The sequence below is a fragment of the Eptesicus fuscus genome, chromosome 14, assembly GCF_027574615.1.
Source record: "Eptesicus fuscus isolate TK198812 chromosome 14, DD_ASM_mEF_20220401, whole genome shotgun sequence".
Classification (NCBI taxonomy): domain Eukaryota; kingdom Metazoa; phylum Chordata; class Mammalia; order Chiroptera; family Vespertilionidae; genus Eptesicus; species Eptesicus fuscus.
In genome coordinates this window covers 79761933-79778388 of record NC_072486.1, presented here as the reverse complement: position 1 = coordinate 79778388, position 16456 = coordinate 79761933, and the positions used below count along the sequence as shown (strand labels likewise).

General features: G+C 44.2%; 1 protein-coding gene across 1 annotated transcript in view; it reads left to right on the top strand.

Moving 5' to 3' along the window:
• The window catches only part of KMT2C (lysine methyltransferase 2C), a 254869-nt gene that overhangs the window by 51301 nt on the left and 187112 nt on the right, over nucleotides 1-16456 (top strand). The gene's annotated exons all lie outside the window — the stretch shown is intronic.

Here is a 16456-nt window from a genome sequence, read left to right as displayed (position 1 = left end):
ACTAGAGGCCACAATGCACGAAATCTTCGCAGCCATGGCGGCTGCCTTGATCCCTGGGCGGCAGCCCCAGCTTCGTCCAGAAGACCGTCTGGTCTAATGAGCATATTATGCCTTTATTATTATAGATGGGATGGGGACAGTGGCAGGGGTGCTGGTCATTAAACGGGAGGGGGTGTGTGCATTTGGAGTGAGGGGTTGACTTCAGACCCAGAGCACGTGCTGCTGGTAGGTATGTAAGCACACATAAAGATGGATATCTCCATATTACAGTCCTTTAATTTCTAAAATGGTGCTACTGTGAATATTAAGGCAAGCTTTTATTCTTTATATTTTCCTCCTCTACTAAATGATTTTCTTGGATAATCTCTTGAGTGTGAGATGGAATATCCTCAGCTTGTCCCAGGGAGAAGGATCTATTCCGGTATCAGGAACTAGGTTTTCTTCCATCTCCAATTGCACTTGCATAGGAAAGGCAGAAATAATGAATCTGTGACGGAGCATCCAGACACCTGTTGATGGGCCTGCTGGTTACATGGAGGAAGAGGGGAGTCATATTAGTTTTCTAGGGCATTGGAACAGAGTACCAGAGATTGGATGGCTTGAAACAATAGAAATTCATTGTCTCACAGGTCTGGAGTCTAAACATCGGGAATCCAGGTGTGGGCAAGGTTGCTTTCTTTGGAGGCTCTGAGGGAAAATCTGTCCCGAGCCTATCTCCTAGCTTCTGCCAGTTGCTGGCAATCCTTGGTGTTTCTTGACTTGCAGCTGCATTACTCCAATATCTGCCTCTATTTATATTGTCACATGTCCTTGTCCCTGGGTGTCTGTGTGTTTCTCTGGGTCCCAGTTTCCTCTTCTACTTCTTCTTTTTTAAAAACATATTTTTATTGATTTCAGAGAGGAAGGGAGAGGGAGAGAGAGAGAGAAACATCAATGATGAGAGAGAATCATTGATTGGCTGCCTCCTGCACGTCCACACTGGGGATTGAGCCTGCAACCTGGGCATGTGCCCTTGACCGGAATCAAACTCAGGACCCTTCAGTCCACAGGCTCACGCTCTCTTCACCGAGCCAAACCAGCTAGGGCAGAGGTAGTATGGATTTTAAATCAGTTTAAGGAGCAGTTCTGATTTAACTCTGAAGGCCACGGAGAGACACCGAAAGGTTTTATCCGGTGAAATAGACACTGTTTTATGGAGATCTCTCTGGCAGCACTGTGCAGTGACTCACGGTGCCTTGTTCCTAGTGTGCCTCTGCAGATCCGATGTTCTCTCCTGGTGTTACTCCTTGCTTGCCGCCCCCCCCCCCCCGCCCATCTTCAACATACACACACTGTCTCAGGCGTCCTTCTAGAGTCCTGGCTTTTGTTCTGTGCAGACCCTAGGCACCTGACAAGGCTGTCTTTAAAAAAAAGTGGTTGACAGTTGAGAAGTCACCACTGCTGTCCCAAAGGCACAACTTCATGTCAGAGTTACAGGAGTAACGAGGATGCTAACCTTACTCACAGTGCCTGGCCCTGTTCTCAGTATGCTCTCATCCCCATTATACAGAGGAGCAAATGCGCAGGACAAGTTGCTCAAGGTGATATTTCTAGTGAGGTCAAGGTGAGATGGAACGGAACCTAAGCATCCTGCCTCTGGAGCTCATCCCCACAGCACTCCCACCATATTGCCTTTCTCATCACCCAACACAGACCAGTCCCATGCCACCTGCCATGCAGTCCCTCCTTTCTCAGGCTTTCCGGGCCTCCTGTCTCACCCTTAGCCTTGTATCAGCACAATCTTTGCTAGGATCTCTGGTCCAGTCGCTGCCCAGCCTGTGTCAAAGTGACATCCCCAGTCTAGCTGATGATTCGGTTTGATCATTGAACTATGTGTGTGTGTGTGTGTGTGTGTGTGTGTGTGTGAGAGAGAGAGAGAGAGAGAGAGAGAGAGAGAGAGAGATGGGGGGAGTGTTGTAGTATTTCTACTGAAAATGTTTTTCCCTCAGGTCTATACAAGGTTTCTTGGGTTTTATAAGACTGCCATTTAATTATAAATAGGCCTTAAAATGTTTATATAAAAATTAATATAGCTAAATTATAAATATTCATCAACAAAAGAAAATAAAAATATTTTGTCCTAGCATCTTTAGGTTTGCAAACACTTAGTGGTATATATTTTTTACATATGCACATGGTGTATGTATATTATACATATGTAGGAAACAATTAGAAAATAGAAAATACATAGTATAAAACTATATAAATAAGGTCTATGAATCATCCTATATAATAAAACCCTAATATGCAAATCGACTTAACGGCGGAACAACCGGTCACTGTGATGCGCACTGACCACCAAGGGGCAGATGCTCAACACAGGAGCTGCCCCCTGGTGGTCAGTGCACTCCCACAGGGGGAGCACCACTCAGCCAGAAGCCGGGCTCACGGCTGGCGAGCGCAGCGGTGGTGAGAGGGATGTCTTACTGCAGGTGGACATCCCCCGAGGGGTCCTGGACTGCGAGAGGTGCAGGCTGGGCTGAGGGGACAACCCCGCCCACAGTGCACGGTGCACTGGGCCTTTAGTATTGTTTATATTTGTACACTTAAGGAGGGCGGTCATATAAAGATTTCCATGTCAATAGCCACGGTGCTACAGGAGTTTAGTAGCTGCAGAGCATCACCTTGCTTCGAGAAATGACTCATCTGAATAGTCTTTTCTTGTTGGACAAGGAGGATTTTTTTTTCTAGTCTTTGAGAGTTAGAAACAGTGTGGGGGTGAACATCCTGACAGCTAAACCTTTATGCACTTGATTATTAACTCATGATAAATTCCTAAGTGGAATTCCTGGGTCAAAAGATATGTAGATTTTAAAGACTTTTTAAATATTCACAAATATCACTATGGCATAATTGTACCAATTTATGCTCCTACCCCAGATTGGAGAGGGTGCAGGCTGGGCTGAGGGGACCCTCCCCACCCATGCATGAAGTGCACGAAATTCATGCATGGGTGGGGAGGGTCCCCTCAGCCCAGCCTGCACCCTCTCCAATCTGGGATCTCTCTCACAATCCTGGACCGCTGGCTCCCAATCGCTCACCTGCCTGCCTGGTAGCCCCTAATTGGTCGCCCCCAGCTGCCCCCTCCACCCCCCCCGCAGGCCTTGTCACCCCTCACTGCCCCCCCCCGCCAACCTAATCGCCCCCAACTGCCCCCCCCCCCGCCAGCCTGGCCACTCCCAACTGCCCCCTCCAGCTGGCCTGGTCGCCTCTTACTACCCACACTGCCCCCCCCCCCCCCCCCCCGGCGGCCTGGTCACCCCCAACTGCCCCTCAGCCGGCCTGGTCACCTCTTACTGCCCCCCCCCCCCACCGGCCTGGTTGCCCCCTACTGCCCCCCCGCTAGCCTGGTCACCCCTCACAGTGCCTCCGCTGGCCTGGTCGCCCCATGCAGCCTGCTGTTAAGTCATTTGGTCGTCCCTCACTAACCTCCCTGCCAGCCAGGTCGCCCCACGCAGCCTGCTTGTTCAGTCATTTGGTCGTCCCTCGGGCTGGCCCTGGGTGGCTGGGCAGCTGACAGCCGAGGCTTGCCTGCGCCTCGGGCCGGCCCTTGGTGGCTGGGGGGCTGAGGGGACTGGGGGACTCCGGAAGCAGGCGTGCAGAGCAGCCGGACCCACCTGGGGGCGGGCCTGGCCGTGCCGTGCGCCTGTCGCCCTGGGGGGGCTGAGGGGACTGGGTGCCGCCATCTTGTGGCTGTGGGTGCTGCCATCTTTGAGGGTGAGGCAGTCAATTAGAATATTCCCTCCTTATTGGCTGTGGGCACCGCCATCTTTGTGAGGATGTGACAGTCAATTAGCATATTCCCTCCTTATTAGATAGGATGCCTATTTATCTATTTTCCTGCCAGTGCTGGGAATTGTGATTTTAAAAAAAAATCTGTAAAAGCATTGAAGATTGGTTTGGGAAGGTAAGTACCTCCTTGCCCTCCATAAGTTTACAGTTGAATCAATCATAATTCTAGCTGTCTGAATATAAAAGAAAACGAGTAAATGTGGGAACAGCACGTTCATTGCCAAGTAATGCTGCTCTGGAGCAGGGCTGCTCATCTCGGCACTGTTGAAGTTTGGGGCTGGCTGCTTCCTTGTGTGGGGTGCCTTGAGGGATGTTTGGCAGCATTCCCAGGCTCCACCAACCAGATGTCTTCAGACATTGCCAATTGTGTGTGTGTGTGTGTGTGTGTGTGTGTGTTTAAAAAAATGTTCCCCTTCTCAAGTTGAGAACCACTGCTCTTGTTATAGAACTGGACTACTACGTAAGAATGATTGGATCCCCAGAATGGTTTCCAGCACACAGACAGCACTCCAATATTTGTTGAATAAACGAACAATCATATTTTGGCTTGAAATAAAAACTGAACAAGACTTGAGCTGACTGTTTAGGCTTCTTTATCACAGAAAAAGCTGTCCATTGAACACTTCTTTCAGGCCTTATTTTCTAATCTGGATTATTAAATTGACTGGGTTATTTCTTCCAGTGTGTAATTGATTCTGATTTTTTTTGCTGTAAAATGTTTAGGACCTATCTGCTGAATTGTGTTCAAACACCTTAGTGTGGCATTCAAGTCCTTCCCATGTCCTGGGTCCATTTTATTTGTTTTCTTCTGGATGTGGCAGACTTTTACCCTCACCTCTACCTGCTCAAGGCATTCTTCCTACTTGAATTACTTCTCTCTCCTCCCTCTCCTCACTTTCAGTCTGAAATCCGACCCATCCTTCTTTGTGAAGTCTTCACCGATCATAAGCACTCTCTCCTCTCTCAGCTAATCTATTGGTTTGTATTCACGGTACTTGAGACACTCTACTGTTTATTCCCATACACACAAGTTGTTGTTTTTTTAATCTTCAACCAAGAATATTCCCCCCCCCCCCCATTGATTTTTTAAAGAGAGTGGAAGGGGAGGGGGAGTGGGGGCGGGGGAGAGAGAAAGAGACTAAGAAAGAAAAAGAAACATCTGTGTGAGAGAGATACATCGATTGGTTGTCTCCCTCAAGCTGGCCAGGACCCGTTTTCAGGTTTGATGAGTTTCTCTTACTCATACTTGTATCTCCATCTAGGCAGTTGTGGGCGATCAAGCCTGCAGGGGAGGGCAGTTAGGGGTGACCAGGCCAGCAGAGAAGGGAAGTTGGGGGTGACCGGGCATGCAGGGAAGGGCAGATGGGGGGGACCCAGGCCTGCAGTGGAGAGCAATTGGGGGGGACCAGGCCGGCAGAGGAGGGAAGTTAGGAGTGACAGGGCCTGCAGGGGAGGGCAGTTAGGGGTGACCAGCCCTGCAGGGGATGGCAGTTAGGGGCAAACAGGCTGGCAGGGGAGCAGTTAGGCATCAATCAGGCTGGCAGGGGAGTGGTTAGGGGGTGATCAGGCTGGCAGGCAGAAGTGGTTAGGGGCAGTCAGGAAGGCAGGCAGGCAAGCAGTTGGGAGCCAGCAGTCCTGGATTGTGAGAGGGATGTCCGACTGCCCGTTGAGGGATCGGGCCTAAACGGACAGTCGGACATCCCTTGAGGGGTCCCAGATTGGAGAGGGTGCAGGCTGGGCTGAGGCACACTCATCCCCACACCCACCCCCGTGCACGAATTTCATGCACCAGGCCTCTAGTGTGTGTGTGTGTGTGTGTGTGTGTGTGTGTGTGTGTGTGTGTGTGTGTGTGTGTGTATATATATATATATATATATATATATAATAGAGGAATATGCAAATTATCTGGGATGCCGTCACATCATGACCGTTCACAGGGTAAGCGGGGCTGTGGGGTGGGATTCTGGCTCTAGCGCAATTTTGTCCCACCCAGGCAGACTCCTCCGCAGCTGAATCCTGACGCCGACCTGGGGTTTACTAAACTTGACTGGAGCTGCTCCCCACACCCCACCCCCTGCCCTAGGACCACGCTGTCCGCAGCAGGGATCCCCGGAAGCCTCCTGACAGGCGGGCGGCTGGGGAGAGCCGAGTGGGGTGGAGCCTGCAGGGAGCCACGGAGGGGTGGGGCGGCCGGAGCCAAGTTCCCGGGGGTCTGAGGAGAGCACCTGACAGGAGCCCGGACTGCAAATAAGGAAGTTTTTTAAAAATGGCTCAATACATTAAAAAAAATAGATTTACAAAGTACAGTTCCTACATACCCCTCCCTGCAAGAAGTCTTACTTTAAAGGAAATTTCAGGTAAACAAAGTAGATGTGAGTTTAGTTTGTCATTTTTTATTTCAAGGCCCTTCTGAAAAATTGATCTCTGCATGGATCTCTTCCTTGTGCTTTGCATTTCTGTTTTTTTAACTGTCATTCTTACAAATGCTCAAACTTCACAACTGTCTATTATTGAAATTTCTGTATACTACTGTAACTTCTTCAGTTGCAGAGTGGTAAAAATAAAACAATAATAAAAACAATATCGTTAGGTACTTATTAGGAAGTTTTTTATTTATGGTAATTATGATATGTAATTCCTCCTCACTCCAAATATTCAAGTCTTTGTAAAACCTAAATTTAGCTAAACAGTCATACCTGATGACACTCTGTATGGAATTATCAGCTGTAAATGTATCCGACTGTACTTACAATGTAGGAGGGACGATGTCATTTAATTATTATACCTATTTTGAGTTGCTGTGATGATTATTAGCTATGTAGTTGCAAAACTCTTGACGTTTTTCTTTGTTTTGCCTATAATGTTCTTATTGCTACATAAATTCACCCTGACAATTACTTGCATAACATTTCAGTCTTTATAATACTGGATGATTTTCCTCTAAAACCTTTCTGACACAAGAGAATAAATAAGAGCTGCATTCTATATGCTCTGTATTTAGGGTATTGTTGTTTGGTTGTCCAGTTTACACTCATACTCTAGCATCTGTTTTCCTGTAACATGCCCAGATGAGGGCATTATCACCCTTTGCTCATTTGATTTGTAAAATGATATCTCCTTGCTTTAATTTCCATTTCTAAAATTGTTGGTGAGGTTGAATATTTCATGTTTAAAGTCCATTTCATATTTTAAAATTGCTGGTCATATTATTTATTATTCTTTGTTTTTCTATTGAGAATATGATTGTTTTTTCTCTTTAAAAAGCGCTACTGTATTAGTAATATTTTTAAGAAAAATTATTTAATATTCAGTAAGTGACATATTTTAGGTGGCTTAAGGAGCAAGTTACATTCTGACCATAGAACAGTAATGTAGTGACTCAGTTTTTATTGTGTAGGTATGTATTGTATATACCGGTGATGGGCAACCTTTTGAGCTTGGTGTGTCAAACTTCGCCAGAAAACTGAGCATAACTCGGGTAGTGTGTCACTTTGAGGAAAAAACATTATTTCGCAAATGTTTCATCCTCAGGAGCAGCAAATGTTTCATCCTCGACATGCGGCCACCTCAGCGGCCGCGTGTCATCAGAAATGGCTACGCGTGTGCTGACACGCGTGTCATAGGTTCGCCATCACTGGTATATATATATGTTCATACACAAGGTAGATATCAAATTATTGAACAAATAGTCACAGGGATTTTTTTTTTTAATAATCTGAATGATTGGCACAATTTTTCAGTTTCCTGGTGGTTTGGTATTATGTGGTCTCCTAATGGTTAGAAGTATCACAGGTTGAAAATCAGGCCATTTCTAACTATTATTATAAACAAACCCCAAACACCATAAACTATTCCTTTACTTTTTAATTTTTTTAAAAGATACACATTTTTTAAAATATATTTTATTGATTTTTTGCAGAGAGGAAGGGAGAGGGAGGGAGAGTTAGAAACATTGATGAGAGAGAAACATCAATCAGCTGCCTCCTGCACACCTCCTACTGGGGATATGCCCGCAACCAAGGTACATGCCCTTGACTGGAATCGAACCTGGGACCTTTCAGTCCGCAGGCCGATGCTCTATCCACTGAGCCAAACCGGTTAGGGCTGTTCCTTTATTTTTGCATATGACTCCTAAGGACTGTCATGAGATACATCATTTTGGAAGGTTTTCTATATAGAGTGGGATTACAAATAATCTAATTTTATACTAGAGCATAAAAGATAAAGCGCTCTCCCAGTAGTTCCCAAGGAAAAACATCTTTTAACCCTTCCCCCACTTACTAAATTATAGATGAACTAGAGGCCTGATGCATGAAGATTTGTGCAAGAATAGGCCTTCCTTCCCCTGGCTGCTGGCACCGGCTTCATTCTGGCACCCAGGACCCGGGCCTTCCCTCTGGCCGCTGCCTTTTGCCTTTGCTCTGGCCCTGCCACCCTCCTGTAGCTGCCTCCACCTCCCCGCCCCCCATAGCAGGAGTCCCGCCCCGCCCTGGCTGCTCCGCATCTGCACGCGTGCTGCCCAGAGGCCTGTCCCAGCCCCGCCATCTTTGTCACGTCAATTTGCATATTCCCTTCTTATTGGCTGTGGGTGATGTCATCTTTGCCACGGAGTGACAGTCAATTTGCATATTCCGTCTTTATTAGATAGGATATATGCTCTTTATAAAGAACTTGCCAGGAGTCGAAAGGCCGTTCCTTGGCCCTAGGTTTTCCTTCATGCCTACAGAGGAAACCACTGTTACCAGTTTAGTGCCTGTCATTCTATTTTGCTGTGTGTTTTTTGTGTGTAAACACACATGGCTATAAAACAGAAATGCTTATTTATACATGCGTGTACACTTATAAAACTTTCATGGAATCATGTACATTCTGTAGTGCACTTTTTCTCATTAAACTATGTCTTAGTCTTAGAGGTCTTTATTAGTACAAATAGGTCTTCCTTTTTGTACTAATAATGGCTGAAAATCATTGAATGGCTAGCACATACTTTATTTTAATATCCCTTCAACCAGCTTTTATGTTGTTTGTTCTATAGTCAATGTCCTCATATATATACATACATATATATATATATATGTATTATCTAGATATTTATGCACGGGTATAGTTCTAGACATGAAACTGACAGAGCAAATGGTGTGAATATCTTATATTTGGTACGTATTACTAAATTGCCTTCCAGTATACGCTACATTATTCACACCCCTGCAGCTGTTATGTGCGAGTCTTCATCTCTTCTGTGTTCCCACTGTCCCTGGGTTGTATTAGTGTTTTTCACTTCCCATCTCACTGTTTGAATTCCCTGATTACTTGGTGACGTTGAACACTTTGTCATATTTCTAGGTTGAATCATTTTGTCTACACATGGCTTATTTGAATCCTTTGTCCCTTTTTATATTAGGTTTTCTCTGTTTGCTCGTGTTTTTTTTTTCTTTATGTTCATGAATAAGGTTTATTATATTTTTCATTGAAGTGATTTTTAGTAACTTGATTGTTTCATTGCATTTGAATTGATTATCGCTGCTGGTTGTTCAGCATGAAGTACAGGAAAGTTGTTGATGTTTTTGTTACCGTGTTGATTTGACAATCTTTGAGAACTCTTCACTTTTCAGTTAATTAACCTGTGTTTTCTAATAGATGTTGGTGGTGATGTTTGCCAATGATGACAGTTTTGTCTGTTCCCTTGTGGTGTTAAAAGTTCTTATTTTTTCTTTATTTCCCTTAATGACAAACATTTAGTATTATGTTACATGGCTTACTTTTAATGTTTGACCCCAGTCCTTGGCCAGGGGGCTCATTTGGAACATTGTCCTGTATACCAAAAAGGTTGCAGGTTTGATCCCCAGTCAGAATGCTTATGAGAGGCAACTGATTCTTGTTTCTCTCTCACATTGATATTTCTCCCCCCACCCCCACCCTTTTCTCTCTAAATCAATAAACATATCCTCGGGTGAGGATTTAAACAAACAAACAAACAAACAAACAAACAAACCAAGTTCGGCTCCATATGAAATTTTATTTTTCTGCTCAGTGGGAAGCAGAAGTATATTTGCATCTTTATTTTATTTTATTTTATTTATTTTTAAATATGTTTTTATTGAATTTTATAGACAGAGGAAGGGAGAGGGATAGAGAGAATGAAACATTGAGAGGGAAACATGATGGGCTGCCTCCTGCACACCCCCGCACTGGGGATCAAACCTGCAGCCCAGACGTGTGCCCTAACTAGAAATCAACCTCTTGGTTCCTGGGTCAACGCCCAACCTCTGAGCCACACCGGCCGGGCTATAATGTGCATCTTTAGAATGGTTAGGTAGCTATCTCAGTTCTTGTTATTAAATGTTATGTATTTTTCTCCCGAGTTGTAGAACCATTGTGTTCATTCAGCAAAGCCTGTTTTGAGGGCCTGTGATATGGCTGGTACTGTTAGGCATTGAAAGTGTGGTAGTGAATAGAACAGAGTTCTAACACTCATGGGGATTTCATTCCAGTTGAAGAGACAGATTGATAAAACAACAGGTAAATATGCAAAGGCTTTAAAGTGGAACATCTCAGGTGTGTTCATGAAAGCAGTACCGCAGGGCCATGGTGTGGAAGGAGAAGTGTGCTCATATATGACCTCAGAGGGAACCAGGATAAACACATCAAGAAGGCCATGGAGGATTTTTTCTAGGTGTGATGAGTAGCCACTGAGAGGAAGGAAGAGTGACCTGATTTAATTTAAGGCTTTAAATTATCATTAATAATTGTTCCGAGAGCCTGTAGGCCAGTGAGAGTGGAAACGGGGGCTACTAATTGCAGTATAGTCAGTGGTTAAGAATGTTGCTATGGAGCTAGAGCCATTAAATTTGGGCATAGCCATTATCTTCTCTGAGCTTCACTTTTTTTCATATGTAAATAGAGATGGTAATAAGAGTGTCTCTTACATACTAAATACTCAGTAAAGGTGAGTTATATAATTCCCAATTGTAATAGTAACAAAAAACCCATGGTGACATTAGGCTGTTGACAGTGTAACTGGAACATATCTTGAAGGTAGAGCTGACAGGATTTGCTGATGTGATATATGGGGCATGAGAGAGAGGAATCTAAAATTATGAAGCCGAGCTACTTGGGTGATTGGTGTCACTCTTTACTGAGATAGGAAACACTGGAAAAAGAGCAAGTGTGGAATAGATTTGTTTTTTGACATGTTAACTTTGAAATGTTTGTTTGAATCCAAGTGGAGCTTTTGGGTAGACAGTTAAATATGAGTTAACAGTGGACGGGTAGGGAGTGGAGGAATTTGGGCCAATCCTATCTAATAATAGAGTAATATGCAAATAACCATCACTCCGCTACACCCACGATTGGGCAGCAGGAGGCTGGGGGCGGGACTCGGGGTGGCCTATCCAGCCATTGAGAGGCGCCTCTCAATGGTCGGATCCGTCGCCGCTGAGGGGAAACCCCTCAGTGTTCCCGGGTCGGAGCGGTGGTGGTGGTGGTGGTGGTGGCGCCCCCAGACCTGCTAACGCTGATGGGGGCGGGTCCGGGTGCCGCTGCCGCTGCCTCCGCCGTCGCCGCCCCCGAAGAGACCCCTCAGCATTCGCGGGTCGGAGCGGTGGTGGCGGTGGTAGCACCCCCGGACCCGCAATGCTGAGGGGTCTCTCCGGGGGCGGCGGTGGCGGCGGCACCTGGATCTGCCTCCATGCACCTGGGGGAGGGCCTGGTCAGCAGCCGCCGAGGCTGCTTCAAGGGCCAAAGAGGGAGGCAGGGCCAGACCACAGCGGCCACAGCTGCTGTGGGGCCCGGGGAGCCAGGCAGGGCTGGACAGGCAACCTCAGGGTGGGCCTGGGGGTGGGTCCAGCGGCGCAGCTTGACAGCAGACAGCAGAGCCTGCTTGGCTGTTGCTGCGGCGACCCGGGAGCAGACAAGCGCAGCTGCAGGCAGCACCCAGCAGGGCTTGCTTGCCCATTGCTATGGTGTGGAGCAGGCAAGCCCCGCAGAGAGCAGAGAACCACAGGGAGCGGGCCTAAGCCGTCAGCAGGACATGCCCTGAGGGCTCTCGGATTGGAGAAGGTACAGGTCGGGCTGAGGGACCCCCGTGCATGAATTTTATGCACCGGGCCTCTAGTAACAGCATAAATGTCAAGAGACTGGGTGAGATTGCCCAGGGAACGAGCCTTTGTATGTGGAGAAGAGACTTTGTGCCCGAGCCCTGGCACTCTACTATTTAGAGGTCAATAAAGAGGAAGCGGAACCAGCAGAAGGAAAAATATGGGAGAAGTTTTAGGAGAGTGCTATGTCTAAGAAGCCAATGAGAAAATGATCACTTGTCTCATGGGCATGTGACAGATGCTGTCTGCCTGTACTGTGTGTGCAGCACCAAGTAGTCACCCTCGGACTTTGCTAGACATCTTATTAGTTCACTTCTGAAAGTCGTGTTGTACTGATTAGGGTCAGGCCCACCCATGGGCAGATTGCTGATCAGCTCAAGCGCTCACACCTCCTCTACACGCTCTTCTGGGTTTCAAACTGCATTGAGTTCATTCAGTACAGGGGATACTGGAGAGGTAAAGTAGTGAGTGAAGTCAGTGACATTTTGGCAATACTTCGCATTTTGGTGTTTGTTCCCGATTAACCTGCTGTTATTATATATTTTTTCTAAAATATATTTTTATTGATTTCAGAGAGGAAGGGAGAGGGAGAGAGAGTGATAGAAACATTAATGATGAGAGAGAATCACTGATTGGCTGCTTCCTGCATGCCCCCTACTGGGGATTGAGCCGCAACCTGGGCATGTGCCCTGCCAGGAATTGAACCGTGATCTCATGGTTCATAGATCGACACTCAACCACTGAGCTACACCGGCTGGGCGTGCTATGCATTTTTAACCCATTGTATGCTATAAGCGTCTGTAGATGCAAGCAGTGGACCTTCCCCACATGCCACATGCACCTATGAAAAAATGTTTTTCCTAAGTGGCAGCCCTGACCAACTTTAAAATCATTTTTCATGAGAATTTTCAGCTGAAAATATTCAAGAACACCCGAATTGTAATGTATTTATTTTTTATAATATTCATTGCAAATTTACTTTTTTAATTAAATTCAAAATATTGTGGCGTGGGGATGGTTTCTGTTTTGGATGCATGGTAGTTAACTGGTTAAGGAAACTCAAATAGTTGTTCCATGTATTATTTTCATGTTTTATATTTGCATTCAGTGGGTGGCATATTTCTAAATCATATATAGAACTGGACCCCCTTGCTTGAGATTTTTTGTATGTTTTTAGTGAAAAAACAGGCTGTATTGCATTTTTCTTAGTTTGATTTGGTATGATAATTTTAATATCTGGGGAAAATGGGTGGTAGAATGCCCTATTTTAAATTCTGTGAAACAGGATTTTTGTTTATGATGGATGTTTGATTATGTCTTTGATTTTGCTGTCAGCGTAATGCCTACCTCATAGAATGAGTTAGGAAGTATTCCTTCCTCCAGTACATCCTGAAGATAGTAGAGGATTAGTATTATTCTTAAATGCTTAGTAGAATTAATCAGTAAAGCCACCTGTAGCTGTTTGTCCTTTTTCACTTGTCCTTTAATTTTGTATAGTTTTTTTTTTTTTTTTTTGCTATGTCTTTAAGGTCAGTTATCTTTTTTTTCCTTTTTGCTGTTTCTAATCAGATGTTGATCTTTCAAAGTGAAATTTTTATTAGATGTTATCTTTTTGTTGTTGATTGGAAGGTAGGAAAGGAGGGAGAGAGGGAGAGAAAGATAGAGAGAAACAAACATTGATGTGAGAGAGAGACATCAATTGATTGCCTCCCTCATGCACCCCCATGGGGCAGGGAGCAAACCCGAAACCCAGGTATGTGCCCTTGACTGGGAATTGAATCTGAGACCCTTAGGTGTGAGGGCTGATGTTCTAACCATTTAGCCGCATTGGCCAGTGCTGAGGTTATCTTTATTTTTTTTTTTTAATTTATTTTATTGATTTTTTACAGAGAGGAAGAGAGAGGGATAGAGAGTTAGAAACATCGATGAGAGAGAAACATCGATCAGCTGCCTCTTGCACACCCCCTACTGGGGATGTGCCCGCAACCAAGGTACATGCCCTTGACCGGAATCGAACCCGGGACCCTTGAGTCCGCAGGCCGACGCTCTATCCACTGAGCCAAACCGGTTTCGGCTGAGGTTATCTTTTAATGTACCTCTATGAGTTCCATTTTGTTTATATTTAATATCTCTATTTCTCTCTTCATATTCATTTTCTGTTACATTCTTGAGCGTATGAGGCATATTGATATAGCTGGTTTAATGTCCAGTCTTGTCCCTTTTATCATTTTTGTTTTCTGTTTCTATTCTTTGATTTTTATTCTGATTATGGCTGACATTTTTTTTGCTTCTTTGTAAAATTTTATTGGATGCCACATATTGTGATTTTGTGGTTGCTAAGAGCTCGATTTTGTAATGCTTTCATAAGTGTTGAACTTTTTTCTTGCCTGTCAGGGAAGTTAGTTGTGGATCATTTGGGTTCTGTTGAGACTTACTTGTCAGCTCTTTTAGGTCTAGAATAGCATTCGTTAGCCCTACTCCTGAAGAACGTTCCACTGTGGTCTCTCCTGAATCCATAGTCTTTCTTAGCACTCTGTGAACTCTGGGGCTTGCTTGTATTGCAACTCTTCTGTAATCGTCCTTATTTTGAAGGTGTTCTTGTTCAGCCTTATGGGTTTTTACAGCACATTTATACAGATTGGTATGCAGATAAAAACTCACAGGTCACCTCATGCAGGGTTCTGGAGAGGTCTTTCCACTCCACAGCACAGAAATTCTGTCCCATAGTTTGTAACCTCCTTTAGCCTCCTGCACTGATGATCTGTCCCCCCTTTCAGCACAACTGCCCGTCTGTGAGTGCCACTCTCTGGTGCAGTTTAAATTAACTCCATGCAGACAGCTTTTGTGATGGCAGAGCTCACCTTGTTTATTTCCCTTTGTTCAGCGACTCCAGTCCTGTCCCTGCCTGTTGTCCAGTGTCTGATAATGGCTGTTTCTTATATTTGGTCTGGTTTTCTAGTTGTTGATGGCTGGAGGGTAATTTTGAATCTTACTTCCAGGTGGCTTTAAGTAGAAGTCTCCTATATTATTTTAGTAACTCAGATTAGTTTTAATTTGTAAGATTAATATGGACATTAAGTTTTTGAAGTCTCATATTTAGTTCTGCCTCTTTCTCCCCTCCCCTCATGAAATTTGAAATGATGCTGTTTTGGCTGTTTGACCTCGTGTGTTATATTGACAAATTTCTAATATTAAATCATGCTTGTATTTTGATTATACTTACTCATATTTTTAGGTTTTTAAAAATAGGTTTTTGTTAATTTGTGAGAGAGGGAAGGGGTGGGAGAAAAACATTGATGATTGTTTGTCTCCTACACGCCCCCTACTGGGGATGGAGCCCACAACCTGGGTATGTGCCTTGATGGGGAATCGAACCCCAGGGACCATGTGGTGCATGGGATGATGCTCAACCAATTGAGCCACACTGGCTAGGGCAATACTTTTTTAAATCTATGTATTTTTTTGCTATATTTATTAGGGTTTTGGTTCAGGTGTTTCTTTTTAATTGTATTTTTGGGGTAGAGATGACCTTTTGACAGTGTGCAATAATTCATTTATAAAACCATTTGGACTTCGATCACTTTAACTCTAAAAAATTATTTAAAAATTATTATATCTCCTTTATTTGTTTTAATTATTGAGTGTACTAAATAAGATTTAAATGGGTTTCCTATTGTTTTTAAAACAGCCTTTTGCTTTATTTTTCCATTACAATGCTTTATTTTTTATTTTTTATTCTTTTAATGCTTCTCAATTAAATACTGAGTTTATTTGTATTTTTTCGTTTTAAGTAATAATTTAATGTGCTGAAATCTGAATACTGCTTTGCCTATTTCTAAGTTTTTAAACTATGTAATGTCATGTTTTTTATTTTGTTTTAATTTTTTGACTCATTTCTATCCCTTAATTACAAGACATGAAAAAATTTAAAGACATCAGTGTTTGTTTTTTTTTTTAAATTGTTTGGGTCAAAGAATCCACTTTACAACAACACTTTTAAAAACTGTTTTTATTGATTTTTAAAAGAGAGAGGAAGGGGGAGGGAGAAAAGAGAGAGAAACATCCATGAGAGAGAAACATCAACATTGACCAGTTGCCTCCTATATACCTCCTCTACTTCTCACTGGTGATCAAGCCCGCAACCTGGGCATGTGCCCTGACCGGGAATCGAACCAGCGACCTCTTGGTGCATGAGTGGATGCTCAACCACTGAGCTACCCGGTCAGGATACCTCAGCTCTTATGTTTACTTTACTGAAGTGTTTATAAGTTAAATTTCATCACACTTGTAAGGTTGATATGACTAAATCTTGCTTATTACTTAGACTTTTTTCTCTTTGAGTGGTTGACAGGGTGTGCATTGTTTTCTTAAAAATATACCTGTCTGGGCGTCACTCCTTAATACTAGATGTAGTGGTATAACCTGGTGTATGAACTTTGAAAGTTCTTATACTTTCTCTTAGGTGATCAGAGACCAAGACTGTAGACAGAGGGCAGCATCTGAAGATTAGCTAAACGAGGGACAAAGCC